The 15,452-nt window shown below is 41.8% G+C and overlaps 1 protein-coding gene across 1 annotated transcript in view; it reads left to right on the plus strand.

The window, feature by feature from the left end:
• Positions 1 to 15,452, plus strand: part of DRAM1 (DNA damage regulated autophagy modulator 1) — a 44,199-nt gene that overhangs the window by 4,459 nt on the left and 24,288 nt on the right. The window lies entirely within an intron of this gene.

The following is a 15,452-nucleotide window of genomic DNA, read 5'->3' on the forward strand; positions in this document are numbered from 1 at the left end:
TTTTCACTTACCTCCTTTGTTCAAATGTTATCATCTTGATGAGACCTGCCCTGATCACCTTTTTTAAAAATTGCACCTGACCACTACTGGTCACCATATCCAGTCTTATTATTCACCATAGCACCTATCACCTTCTAACAAATCATGTGATTTAACTTATTCATTATGTTTATTTTCTGTCTCCCTTCACTGGATTGTAAGATCCATGAAAGCTCTCAGTATTTGCTGAATGAGTATTTCTTGGGTACTCACTCTTTACCCCAGGACAGGGCAGATCCCGTAAGGAAAAGCTTGACATGGCCATTCAGTTTGGTGGCTGGTGATTTGGAAGTCCTCAGGATGAGTTTCCTTTTACATTCTAACATTGTTCAGCCATTCTGATGGTCTGATGTTTTTAGCACAGTTGAACACTTTAAATAAGAGCCACAACCATAAGGAGGACCTCTCCCCAGTATGACATTTACAATCAGCTTTCTTATCAGATGCTTTCTGCTTGTAACATTGTTATTCTTCAGCATATTGGATAAATTGGCAAATGGTTCTTAGACATATGAAAAGATATTCAACTTTATGAATAGGAATAAATATTCAAATTAAAACTCACTGATGCCAGTTGTGATCTACTGGGTTAGCAGAAACCCAAATGTTTGATACTGGTACTGGTGAGAATATGGGGAAACAGTCTCTTTCATACATTGCTTACAGGAACGTGAACTGATTTCAGTCTCCATGGTGGGACTTGGGCGATATCTATGGATATGACAGATACACACACACACCCCCATCATTTGATGCAACAGCCATTTTTTTTTGGAAATTTATCCTATAGGTATACATGCCCATGTGAAGAATGGCATTTCTATAATGTTACTCAGGGCATTGCTTTGAATAACAAAAGATTGGAAACTACAAATGACCATCAGTAGAGAATTGCCTAAATAAATGTGGTTTATTTATTAAAGGACACCTCAAGTGAAAGCTCTCTGTACCTAGCAGATTCTTTTTACTTCAATACACTTGTATGGAAAAATCTCCAAGATACATTGTTACATGGGAAAAAGCAAGATACAGAACAACATATGTTCTCATTAGTGGAGAAAAAAGAGGAGCAAAATAATATGTATTTGCATTAGCTTGCATAAAGAAACAAATAAAAGTGGTTTACCTGTGTGTGATGGAGGGAGGAGTAGGTCAAGGTCAGTGAGACACTGGCAAATGAGGAGAAAGGATGATTATAAGCCATACCTTTTTGTTTTATTTTTTAGCCAAATGAATGGGTTTCCTATCAGAAAATTAAATTAAAAACATGAGGCTGGGCGCAGTGGCTCACTCATGCCTATAATCCCAGCACTTTGGGAGGCCAAAGTGGGCAGATCATGAAGTCAGGAGATCGCGACCATTCTGGCCAACATCGTGAAACCCTATCTCTACTAAAAATACAAAAATTAGCTGGGCATGGTGGTGTGCGCCTGTAGTCCCAGCTACTTGGGAGGCAGGAGAATCGGAACTGGGGAGGTGGAGGTTGCAGTGGGTCGAGATTGCACCACTGCACTCCAGCCTGGTGACAGAGTGAGACTCCTCAAAAAAAAAAAAAAAAAAAAAAAAAAAAAAAAAAAAAAAATTAAAAACATGGGCCCAACCACCATGAGATATAACAAGTTAGAATAGCATAAAGTGATATTTCTTATTTTGAAACCATTAACAAAAGCATATCAAAAGGAAGGACAAATAAAAGCTAACCTCAAAAAATTAGTTTAGATTTGCACTTGGGTGCGGTGCCTCATGCCTGTAATCCCACACGTTGGGAGGCTGAAGTGGGCTGATCACTTGAGTCCAGGAGTTTGAGACCAGCCATGGGCAATATGGTGCAACTCTGTCTCTACAATAGTCCCGCCTACTCAGGAGGCTGAGGTGGGAGGATCACTTGAGCCTGGAGTCTGAGGCTGCAGTGATCTGTGATCACACTGCTGCACTCCAGCTTGGATGACAGAGCGACACCACCGTCTCAAAAAAAAAAAAAAAAAAAAAAAAAAAGATTTGCACAAGGCCACACCCACATTCTCAAGCCGAATCACGCTTAACTTGTTACAGTTTCTTATCAAATTATTAACTTTTTCCAGCTGGTAGACCACTGTCTTCCATCTTTTTTTTTGACATGTGTCTCTTGCCATGATATCTTGCTCATGATATTCTGTGATCCTTTACTTTTCAGTGTTGCCAATTCTAGATCCTGGCTTTTCTCTTTATTAGCACATCTCACTTTCCATGTGAATACAGTTTTGTGGCATAGATTGTGGCCTTGGGCCACGCACATTGTTCTACCTCATGACCCCGCACTCTCTGCTCAGTAGTTGATGACAGAAAACTGGGTCACCTAGAATCAAGCCACTTTAAAAGGGTGAACAAAATTGCAGAGTAAATGAAGTAAAAGAAGTTTGGTCAGGTCTTTAACTTCAAAAATGATACTAACAATTAGGAAAGACTGGGCGCGGTGGCTCAAGCCTGTAATCCCAGCACTTTGGGAGGCCGAGACGGGCGGATCACGAGGTCAGGAGATCGAGACCATCCTGGCTAACACGGTGAAACCCCGTCTCTACTAAAAAATACAAAAAACTAGCCGGGCGAGGTGGCAGGAGCCTGTAGTCCCAGCTACTCGGGAGGCTGAGGCAGGAGAATGGCGTAAACCCGGGAGGCGGAGCTTGCAGTGAGCTGAGATCCGACCACCGCACTCCAGCCTGGGTGACAGAGCGAGACTCCGTCTCAAAAAAAAAAAAAAAAAAAAAAAAATTAGGAAAATAATGAGTTTAACTTACATTTATATAACAATCACAAATTTTGGGTTATGACAAGTTTGTGTTAATTCTTCAGATGTTGATCTTTATAGATAACATATCTTTATAGAGAAAATGCTTTTTTTTTTTTTTTTTGAGGTGGAGTTTCGCTTTTGTTGCCCAGGCTGGAGTGCAATGGCACACTCTCGGCTCACTGCAACCTCCTGCCTCCCGGTTCAAGCCATTCTCCCACCTCAGCCTCCCGAGTAGCTGTGATTAGAGGCATGTGCCACCATGCCTGGCTAATTTTTTTTTTTTTTTTTTTTTTAGATGAAGTCTTGCTCTTATCCCCCAGGCTGGAGTGCAATGGCGTGATCTCGGCTCACTGCAACCTCTGCCTCCCAGGTTCAAGCGATTCTCCTGCCTCAGCCCCCCAAGTAGCTGGGATTACAGGCACCTGCCACCATGTCCAGCTAATTTTTGTATTTTTAGTTGAGACGGGGTTTCACCATGTTGGCCAGGCTCGGACTCCTGACTTCAGGTGTTCCACCTGCCTTGGCCTCCTAAAGTGTTGGGATTACAGGCGTGAGCCACCGCGCCTGTCCTCCCCAGCTAATTTTGTATTTTTAGTAGAGACATGGTTTCTCTATGTTGGTCAGGCTGGTCTTGAACTCCCGCCTTGGCCTCCCAAAGTGCTGGGATTACAGGCGTGAGTCACTGCGCCCAGCCTTGCATTCTTTTTCCAATACAGAAAAATGGTTTTATGATTATATTATAGTAAGTCTTTCATTTCACATTTAACTTTTTAAAGAAAGTTTCCTTCTGTTTTTGTTTTTTTATAAACGCCGATGTCAAGTGCTGACTTTCAGTAGCTCATAGCGAGGGAAGGAGCTGCTCTGCTACTATGAAACCCCGCCCCAGAAGCAGGTTGCCTATGAATGGTTTAATACCAGGTTTCCCATTTAACTACATTTGGCTTTTGAAGGGGCATATGAAGAGGTTCATTTTTGCAAAAATGTCTGAAGACTCCAATTTTCCCAATGGACTTTTTTTTTTTTTTTTAAAAGACAGAACTTTGCTCTGTCACCCAGGCTGGAGAGCAGTGGCATGACCTCAGCTCACTGCAACCTCTCTCTGCCTCCCAGTTCAAGCAATTCTCCTGTGTCAGCCTCCTGAGTAGCCAGGACTACAGGCTCCCGCCACCATGTCCAGCTAATTTTTTGTATTTTTAGTAGAGACAGCATTTCACCATGTTGGCCAGTCTGGTCTCGAACTCCTGGCCTCAAGTGATCTGCCCGCCTCAGCCTCCAAAATTCCTGGGATTACAGGCGTGAGCCACCACGCCCAGCGTCCCAGTGGCCATTCTTAATCTGTATGTAAGGATATTGATCTTGTTTATTGCCTGTCTCACACAAAATATACGCTCCATGAGGATAGAGATTTGGGGTTTGTCTATAGCATTTGTGACAGAGCCTGACACATTGCAGGCACTTGGTAAATATTGGTTGAATGTTGAACAAGATAATTTGTGTCATATGGTCCTGTTTCATTAACCTTGTTCTTTAATTGTTAACTGATTCTGCCAGCACCTCATTGTTCATTGACTTTGGTTGCAGTTCTGTTTTCCAGCACAATTAGAAATGAAATCCTTGTGTTTCACAAGATTTGTGGTCCCAGTTTGTGGTTGATTTGACTTGCATTGTTGACTATTTACAATATTTAATAATAATACTGAGAGGGAACATAGCATGATTAAGAGCAACAACTTTGGAACAGACAGCCTGGATTAGGGTATGACTCTATTATGTGTTCCAACTGTAGAACTTTGGACAGGTTACTTGACATCTCTCGGCTTCTCTATTGGTTAATAATTGCACGTACTTCATTATTAACACGAACTCACAGAAAACTCATTAACAGTCTGGTGGAAGAACATAGTATGTAGAAGTACTTGCTATTAGTATTATCAAGGAGGCCGTCCACATTGGTCTGGATAGGAAATGATGTTTGGTTGGGAGCTAGTTTTAGAAATGATCGCTTTATATGTGAATGTAATATCAGAAGCTCTTTTATTTAGTAGCCTCAACTTAATCAACTTACTGGGTTAACTGATGAATTCATTCTTTGAAAAATGCACTGACTGAACCCAATGACCCCTCAAAACTCCCTCCTGTGAGGGCCGCTCTGTGGGTACTTGCTTCTCTTACCCATGTCTTTGTATTCTTATCAAATGCCAATTGTGTTTATTCCCAAATTGTATTTATGTTCGTGCCAGTTGTATTTTGTATTGTAACTGTGTGACTTAACGCAACACATATTAACTGATGATCTGTGTAGGTAAAAAGAGAATTGTAATTTCTAAAAAAATTTGTTTGGGCCAGACGCAGTGGCTCATGCCTGTAATCCCAGCGCTTTGGGAGGCTGAGGCAGGCGGATCACTTGAGGTCAGGAGTTCAATACCAGCCTGGCCAACATGGTGAAACCCCATCTCTATTAAAAATACAAAATTAGCCAGGCATGGTGGCACACGCCTGTAATCCCAGCTACTCGGGAGGCTGAGGCAGGAGAGTCGCTCGAATCTGGGAGGCAGAGGTTGCAGTGAGCTGAGATTGTGCCATTGCACTCCATCCTGGGGCGACAAGAGTGAAACTCCATCTTAAAACAACAACAACAACAACAACAAAAAAAAACTGGTTGAATGCTTTGGAAAGATTAAAAAGAGACAATTGTCCAAAAAAAATTTGCAGTCCTTTTAGTAATTGATCTGACAAATATAAATATTTAGGAAACTGGTATAAGGAAAACTGGAAGGAGTCTGAATTCAAATTGCTTCAAAAGTGTTTTTAAGACTTCCCTCCACTTTAAAGAAACCAAAATTGGAAATGAGATGATTCAGAGTAGATGTGATTTATATGCCAAGAAGACACAGTGGACCCATACTCTTGTAATGACATTGGTCTATATCCACAGGTGGGCAAATTAATATACATTGATACACTTTAAGTTAAAATAAAGTGTTTGTGGTATGTATTCATTCATACAAGTTTTTAAGACTTTTTAAAGTACTCACTACTGGCGTCTTTTTTTTTTCTTTTCCTTTTTTTTTTTTTGTTTTTTTGAGACAGAGTCTAACTCTTGTCATCCAGGCTGGAGTGTAGTGGCACAATTGCAGCTCACTGCAACCTGTGCCTCACGGGTTTAAGCAATTCTCGTGCCTCAGTCTCCCAAGTAGCTGAGATTACAGGCGCCCACTACCACGCATGGCTAATTTTTGTATTTTTAGTAGAGACGGGGTTTCATCATGTTGGCCAGGCTGGTCTCGAACTCCTGACCTCAAGTGATCTGCCTGATTCGGCCTCCCAAAGTCCTGGGATTACAGGCATGAGCCACTGTGCCTGGCCCTAATTTTTGATGACTTTTGCTTAAACCAACTTTTTTGATTACTGAGACGACACAGAATTTCAGGCAATGGTGATGTTGGCTTTCCAGTTCAGCCGTAACAATGGGTATCACAATAAAAAATACTCAGTTAATGAGGGCTGTGTGCATAAAATCACATATTCTGACATGATGGTAATGACATATCAGTTTTTACAGTGCAGTGATTATAACCTCATAGTATTTCTAATCTATAGTGTCACAAAGATGAAAAGGCAGGCATGCCATTTAAAACCTTTAGCTAGAAAAGTATTATTATTATTGTTTTGAGACAGAGTTTTTGCTCTGTTGCCCAGGCTGTAGTGCAATGGTATGATCTCAACTCACTAGAGCCTCTTCCTCCTGGGTTCAAGTGATTCTCCTGGCTCAGCCTCCCAAGTAGATGGGATTACAGGCATCTGCCACGATGCCCAGCTAATTTTTGTGTTTTTTAGTAAAGACGAGGTTTCACCATGTTGGTCAGGCTGGTCTTGAACTCTTGACCTTAGGTGATCCACCCACCTCAGCCTCCCAAAATGCTAGGATTACAGGCATGAGCCACTGTGCCTGGCCGAAAAGTATTATTTTTGAGATGATCATTTATAATTGAATATTGACTTCACAAACACATGAAATTAGTTAATTCTAAGAAAAGCATAATAAGAAAAGTGAAGATCCCAAACTTTTGCAGCCCCAAAATTAATTGAGGGTGATGGATGCAGTGTTCTGCAGCCTGAGTCTACTGTAAATATATAATTTCTCCTCTGATTTAAATTTTCCCTGTCATTTGGGTACAACAAATTCTTTTCTTCTCACTGAATTAAGTAAAATTATGAATATTTTTCTTCTATGTTTCCTTTTAAAAAGGCATTATAGTATTGCTCAAAAGTCTTGACTGATGCAGGGCTGACAACTTTCAAACATCTCAATTTTTTTTTTTTTTTTTTTTTTTTTTTTTTTTTGGTTCGGGGGGTAGCGTCTTGCTCTATTGCCCAGACTGGATTGCACTGGCATGATTTCAGCTCACTGCAGCCTCTGCCTTCCGGGCTCAAGTGGTCCTCCCACCTCAGCCTCCCAAGTAGCTAGGACTACAGGAACATGCCACCATGCTCGGCTAATTTTTTTTTTTTGTAGAGATGGGGTCTCACTGTATTGCCTGGGCTGGTCTTGAACTCCTGGGCTCGAGATCCTCCCACCTCAGCCTCTTATAGTGCTGGGATTACAAGTGTGAGCCACTGTGCCCAGCCTCAATCTCAATTTTAAAAAAAAGTTTCATAGTCATCTTTAGCTCACAGTAATTGCCTTTCATTCCATCAAGAACATGCATTGAAGAGTTATTGTGAGCCAAGGACACCATAGCTGGCTCCAGAAGAAATAGCTGATACACCCCTGACTGAAATGTACAGCATGTAAACTCACATGAAAATGACAATAACTTGAAAGAAATGTAATATAGCACAGCAGAGAAGAGTTCCGAAATTAGAGAGTTCTAGGGTTCTTTCCTCTTGGAAGTCCCCTCTCGTGAGACAGCTGTTTTCCTTTCTCTTTCTTTTTCCTATTAAACCTCCACTCAGAAAAGAAAAGAAAAGAGGAGAGAAGAGAAGAGAAAAGAAAAGAAAGGAAGGAAAAAAGGAAATTGGAGAGTTCTAGATGCACAGCTTGGCTTCCTTGTTTACTCTGTGACCAAGTTAGTTTTCTAAGACTGTTTCCTCATCTTTAAGATGGCAATAGTGAGCCGGGTGCGGTGGCTGTAATCCCTACACTTTGGGAAGCCAAGGGAGGTGGAGCACTTGAGGTCAGGAGTTTAAGACCAGCCTTGCCAACATGGTGAAACCTCATCTCTACTAAAAATACAAAAATTAGCCATGCGTGGTAGTGGGCGCCTGTAATCTTAGCTACTTGGGAGGCTGAGGCACGAGAATTGCTTAAACCCGTGAGGCAGGGGTTGCAGTGAGCTGAGATTGTGCCACTACACTCCAGCCTGGGTGACAAGAGATAGACTCTGTCTCAAAAAAGAAAAAAAAAAAAAAAAAAAAGATGCCAGTAGTGAGTACTTTTCCTTCTAATATGAAGATCAAGGAAGATGTGCCTGGCGGAATGTAGTTGCTGAGGAAGTGTTCATTTCTAATTTTTTCTTTTTCTTTTTCTTTTTTTTTTGATTTTTATTTATTTTTTGAGATGAAGTCTCACTCTGTCGGCCAGGCTGGAGTGCAGTGGCATGATCTCAGCTTGCTGTAACCTCTGCCTCCCTGGGTCAAGCGATTCTCCTGCCTCAGCCGCCCGAGTAGCTGAGATTATAGGTGTGTGCCACCACACCTGGCTAATTTTTGTTTTTTAAGTAGAGACAGGGTTTCACCATGTTGCCCAGGCTGGTCTCGAACTCCTGACCTCAGGTGATCTGCCCGCCTTGGCCTCCCAAAGTGCTGGGATTACAGGTGAAAACCACCGAGCCTGGCCCTATTTTTTTTGGTATTTGTAGCCACTGGAGCCATGTGGGGATGGTTTCTAGAGATTCCCCTCAAATAACTTTCCAAATCAAACCACGTTCATCTCCCTCTTTATCACCATACTGGGCTAAGCCACTGTCATCTCTGGACAAACTGCTAAAATAGCTTCCTTACGGTCTCCCTGGTCCACGATTGCCTCTCTACAGTCTTTTCAAAACATCCTTTAAAAACGTGTTGTATGTGTGAACAAGAGGGAACTCTGATGGAGAGAAGGCAGAATTGCTTGTGGGTAGTGAGAAAAGAGCAAGGTGTTTGTATTTGTTGGTAGGAAATTCTTTTTAAGTTTCAGAATAGTTGATATAGCTGAAGGGTGCCTCCCCCAATTCTAAAACAGTCATCACCAAGTGAAGCTGCCAGAAAGTTAGCTCTCATAACTAAAAGTAGCTAATAAAATGTAGTATGACTATTCCATACTTATCCTTTTTAAATAATATATTTGAATATTATAAAGATAAAGGAAATAATGGTCTCTTTATACTGGGGCATTATGGGTTTTTTAGATTCTAAGTCCCGATCAATCATCCAAGTAATTAGTCTGTGAGTTTGGAACAATCTAATACATTTCAGGTTGGAGACACACATGATGTTGCATTGTGTTAGCATCTAAGTTCCTCCAATACACCATAGTTCTAGGCTTTGGAGTATTTATATCCTGTGCAGCCAGTAACTTAGAGAACAACGTTTGATCAAGCTTTGGAAAGTCTTCTGTTATCCAGCATGTTTTCTTTGTATCGTTTTCATTCCTTTCAGTATCGAGTGATTATTCACTAGCTTAACATCATAAATTAGTTTGAAGTAGGATGTTACACAAACGACTTGGAATTTTCCACAGTCTGCTTAACTTGCAGAAATGTAAATACAGGAAATGTGGACATAAACGGATTTCCTAGGCACAACCTACCCCTGCAGTAACTGTATACACATAACAGCCTCAACAGCTTCTGAACCACAGGCAAATGAACAATTTGCTGGCCTTGTCCTCCCTACAGTTTCCAGAAAGTGCCTTACTAGCAAGGAGGCAAATGAAGTGGTGGGTGGAGCTGGGCAGGGCCCACCACATTGCTGAAACTGTGTGGTGCAGAATGATGTGGTAGGAGCTGGGTAGAGAGACTACTGCTGCCAGCCTGAGAACCAGCTGGTTTCACCTCTCACTCATTCTCCAGTTTGCTGAATCAGGCACCCAGGCACAGTTAGGCCAACCAAATACTATTACCTCTGCCCTTGCCTGATGGAATCATTTAGCTTGAGCTTAAAAAAAAATAAAATAAAATAAAAAGAGGCTACCCACAGGGTCTCTTGGTTACCTCTTAGTGTTATACTCGTCTGGATTCCAATATCACCAGAAGAAGATGTGACTTAATACTTACTTATGTATGCTGTCCAAAAAAGCGAAAAACAAAACAACAAAAATAAAAAATATTTACTTAATATGTAAGATCAGACATGGAAAGACTTATAAGAACATTTTTTATTGAGAGGTAAGAGCTCTTTCATTTTTATTTTATTTTATTTTATTTTTTATTTTCTTTTTGAGACAGAGTCTTGCTGTGTCGCCCAGGCTGGAGTGCAGTGGCGTGATCTCGGCTCACGGCAACCTCCACCTCCTTGTTTCAAGAGATTCTCATGCCTCAGCCTCCTGAGTAGCTGGGATTACAGGTGCCTACCACCATGCCTGGCTAATTTTTTGTTTGTTTGTTTTTTAATTTTTGGTAGAGATGGGGTTTCACCATGTTGGCCAGGCTGGTCTCGAGCCCCTGACCACAAGTGATCCACCTGCCTCAGTCTCTCAGAGTGCTGGGATTACAGGTATGAGCTAATGTGTGCCCAGCCTTCTTTCATCTTTAAACTGGTAATGGGCAAACACTATTGTTCTTAAAAGTTTTGAAATGTTCACATTTTCATTTGCCTCTTGGAAAGTTTTCATGAACTATTCTTGAGCAAAATTTCAGCTAATGTAAATTGGTGCTGCTTTGTCACTTAGTGGAAATTTTTTTTTAATTTTTAAAATTTTAAAATTATTTTTATTTTATGTTTTGTTTCCTCACCTCTTTCAATTCTACACTTAGTGGAAATAAATCACAGACTGATAGTCGTTACCTGATAGATCTGGGAATTTGTGACTCAGATTGTATCTAACAAATATTTTGCTGATGAATGGGTGAGTTCTATAGCTATCTGTGGAGTTAAAAGAAGAAACTTTGAAAAGATAGGTGTTTCATCAAACAACTAGTTATGAATTTTTATTGCGTCAACACTGTTGTACTGTTGTAGTGTGAAGGTGTAGGAATGTGGGCTATTGATACTCAGGCATTAATGGTGGGTGTTATAGACTCGGTCATCCTGAAAAATAATCAGATGGCGGTATTTGGCAGAAAGGTTTTACAATGATAGTATTTGAGGAGTTGCTAAGATCTTGCCTAGTTTACATCTTTCTGGTCTGCAACAAAGGCATAGTGATGTCTTCTCATCACCATGCTGCTTCATTCCCATGGCGTGCTGGAGCTAGCTGGTGTCTGCTCCTGAGCATGGACTGTGCGTTTCTTTTCCAACTCTGTGTTCAGTGACCTGCATTTTGGTAGCCCAAATTTTATTTTTATTTATTCATGTATTTTGTTTTGTTTTTGTTTTGGTTCTTTTGGTAGCCTGAATGTTAACATGTTGGGAGTATTTTCACCACGGAAATTGGCAAATGCCACAAACCAGGCACCCTCCAGAGCTGGCTGTTAAACACTGACCAGCATCTACATTAGTGTTTGCTCCCCGCCCCCGATCATTCTCCTAATGGCTTAGTTCCTTGTCTGCTGTTAAAGCAGAGTAGAGGCTGGGAAGTCAGGGAGTTAAACATCTGGATTGGGATAGGCAATCCTCTGTGTAGCCCTGTGATCTTGAACAAGTTACATAGCCTCTCTAATACCCAGTTTCCTACTTTGTAAAATGGGGTTGATACAGACCCCCCTCAGGGTTGTGAAGATGAAATGAAATGACGTATGGTAAGCACCTAATGGTGCCTAGTGGGTACATAGCCAAGGCTCAGTAAGTGGTATCGATTAGGTTAATTTTTTTGCCAGTACTGATATTCATTCAATGGCGATTTGCAAAGTGCTTTTGGTTCCACCTGTATAGTTTTATTTATTTATTTATTTCTTAGTCCCAAATATTCTGAGCTTCCCTTCACCTGTATGGTTTTTTTTAAAAAAAATTTATTTATTTATCTATTTATTTTTGAGACAAGGTCTCACTCTGTCACCCAGGCTGGAGGACAGTGGCATGATGTTGGCTCACTGCAACCTCTGCCTACTGGGCTCAAGCGATCTTCCCACCTTAGCCTCCTGAGTAGCTGGGACTACAGGTAGGTGCCACCATGCCTGGCTAATTTTTGTATTTATTTTATTTTATTTTATTTTTAAATTTTTGAGATGGAGTCTCATTCTGTTGCCTAGGCTAGAGTGCAATGGTGCAATCTCGGCTCACTGCAACCTCCGCCTCCCAGATTCAAGTGATTCTCCTGCCTCAGCCTCCCGAGTAGGTGGGATTACAGGCATATACCACTATGCCTGGCTAATTTTTATACTTTAGTAGAGATGGTGTTTCACCATGTTGGCCAGGCTGGTCTTGAACTCCTATCCTCAAGTGATCCACCCGCCTCAGCCTCCCAAAGTGCTGGGATTATAGGCATGAGCCACTGTGCCTGCCAATTTTTTTATTTTTTGTAGAGACAGGTTTTCACCATGTTGCCCAGGCTGGTTTCAAACTCCTGAGCTCAAATGATCCATCTTCCTTGGCCTCCCAAAATGCTGGGATTACAGGTGTGAGCTACCATGCTTGGCCTCCACCTATATGGTTTTAAATGTACAGATAAGCAAGAATAAAACATGACCCTGGAATTGGAGTTTTCAGATCACGTGTTTGATGTCATGTGGACTCCATACCTGGGCTTTGACATAGTCTTAATTTGCCATCAATAGACAGAGTCCCCAAGTCTGGTCTTCTCTTCTATCAGAGCATCTGGAGCACCTTCATTCCCACCTTCCTATCTTCGTAAATTCCTCCTCATTCTTTCATTGCCTTCCCTTTCTCCACAGACAGGCAAACGACCTTCTTCTCAGTGCTTCTCCTCTGTGTTTGCTCCTATGCCTGGCATGTGGCTGTCTGAGGTTCAGAATTATTCTCAGACCTGTGTAACAAGAACTCTAGGATGAGTCACCTGGTACCTGCTTTTTCATACCCTCAAGCCAAGGCAGGGAGGCCTGATTTCCCTGGCAGAGTTAATTGTGTGGCAAAAGTGCTGCCCAAGTTTATCAGCTGTCTCTGCTTTTTTCCCCATTACTGGTTCCCATTCCTGTCTCTCTTCCCTTTCAGCATTGTGCTCAGAAGGGTATCCTTCACTTCAACATTCCTTTAGTGTGAAAAATGGTTATTGTAGGAAAAGTGGTGATGCTAAATTCTAAACCCTTCAGGTTCTTTTTTTTTTTTTTTGAGATGGAATCTTGTTCTGTCACCCAGGCTGGAGTGCAGTGCCATGATCTTGGCTCACTGCAAACTCTACCTCCCGGGTTCAAGCAATTCTCCTGCCTCAGTCTCCTGAGTAGCTTGGATTACAGGCACCCTGTGCCATGCCCACCTAATGTTTGTATTTTTAGTAGAGACAGGGTTTCACCATGTTGGCCAGGCTGGTCTCGAACTCCTGAGTCAAAGTGATCTTCCTGCCTTGGCCTCCCAAAGTCCTGGAATTATAGACGTGAGCCACTGTACCAGGCCTAAATCCTAAACCCTTCAGGTTCTTGCAAGTACCAGTGACACTGAAATTGAATTAATTTGGAATAAAGGCATTTGCTGTAAGGGAGGCTTTTTTTTTTTTTTTTTTTTTTTTTTTTTTTTTTTTTTTGAGAAGGAGTCTTACTCTGTCACCCAGGGCTGGAGTGCAGTGGCACGATCTTGGCTCACTGAAACCTCCGCCCTCTGAGTTCAAGCAATTCTCCTGCCTCAGCTTCCCGAGTAGCTGGGATTACAGGCATCAGCCATTGTGCCCGGCTAATTTTTTGTATGTTTAGTAGAGATGGGATTTCACCATGTTGGCCAGGCTGGTCTTGAACTCCTGACCTCGTGATCCACCCGCCTCAGCCTCCCATAGTGCTGGGATTACAGGTGTGAGCCTCCCTACCCGACCATAAGGGAGGCTATTAACTTCTTTTTCTTTTTTTTTGAGACAGAATCTTGCTCTGTTGCCCAGGCTGGAGTGCAATGGCGCAGTCTTGGCTCACTGCAACGTCTACCTCCTGGGTTCAAGTGATTCTCCTGTCTCAGCCTTCTAAGTAGCTGGGATTACAGGCACCCGCCACCATGCTCAACTAATTTTTGTATTTTTTGGTAGAGACGGGGTTTCACCATGTTGGTCAGGCTGGTCTCGAACTTCTGATCACAGGTGACCCACCCGCCTCGACCTCCCGAAGTGCTGGGATTACACACGTGAGCCACTATGCCCAGCCCTATAAACTTTTTTATACTCTAGTTTAAATGTGAAGTGTTAGCAAAACTTAAAAAGTTCCTGCTTTCTACACACACAGGCTCCTTGTGGAATTCTTCAAACACTTACAAGTGCATCATTTTCAACGTGATCAGTTTTTCAATACTTAGATTTCAGAGCTGTTTACAAATGTAGAAACACTCGAAATAAGTACAAGTTGTTTCATGTTGGGAGCTCTTTTGCCATCAGTTTTAAAGTGAGCAGCCTGAAAATGAAAAAAGTTAAAGCTTGGCACTAATAGAAAATAGAACATGTTGGCCGGACATGGTGGCTGGCACCTGTAATCCCAGCACTTTGGGAGGTTGAGGCGAGACGATTGCTTGAGCTCAGGATTTCAAAACCAGCCTGGGGAACTTAGCGAAACCCTGTCTGTAAAAAATAAAAAAAAGAACATGTCAAACAATATTTTCCAACTCATTTAATTAATTGAAAGACTGTACCTGAAAAATGTTTTACAGAAACCCTTTTATGTTAAAATAATTTACCACAATTAATATACCCTAGATACCCTATTATTTCCATAAAGTATTCCTAGGGATCAATAATATTATTCAGTTTTTTTTTGTTGTTGTGGTTTTTTTTGTTTTGTTTTTGTTTTTTTGAGACAGAGTTTCGCTCTTGTTGCCCAGGCTGGAGTGCAATGGTGTGATCTCGGCTCACCGCAACCTCCGCCTCCTGGGTTCAAGTGATTCTCCTGCCTCAGCCTCCTGAGTAGCTGGGATTACAGGCATGTGCCACCATGGCCGGCTAATTTTGTAGTTTTAGTAGAGACTGGGCTTCTCCATGTTGGTCAGGCTGGTCTCAAACTTCTGACCTCAGGTGATCTGCCAGCCTTGGACTCCCAAAGTCCTGGGATTATAGGCATGAGCCACTGGCCCAGCCTCAGCTGTTTATCACAATATTTTCAGCAGATAACAAACTCTCAGTTATTAGAAAATAAAGTGATGTGTTTAAGTGTATTTAACATGCCAATATTAGAATTTTCAAACATGATTTTATTTTTATTTTATTTTATTTTTTTGAGACCAAGTCTCACTCTGTTGCCCAGGCTGGAATGCAGTGGCATGATCTCGGCTCGCTGTAACCTCTGCCTCCCTGGTTCAAGAGATTTTCCTTCCTCAGCCTCCCGAGTAGTTGGGACAACAGGCACCTGTCACCACACTGGGCTAAGTTTTGTACTTTTAGCAGAGATGGGGGTTTTACCATGTTGGCCAGGCTGGTCTTGAACTCCTG

Source organism: Rhinopithecus roxellana, chromosome 10 (genome assembly GCF_007565055.1).
Source record: "Rhinopithecus roxellana isolate Shanxi Qingling chromosome 10, ASM756505v1, whole genome shotgun sequence".
Lineage (NCBI taxonomy): Eukaryota > Metazoa > Chordata > Mammalia > Primates > Cercopithecidae > Rhinopithecus > Rhinopithecus roxellana.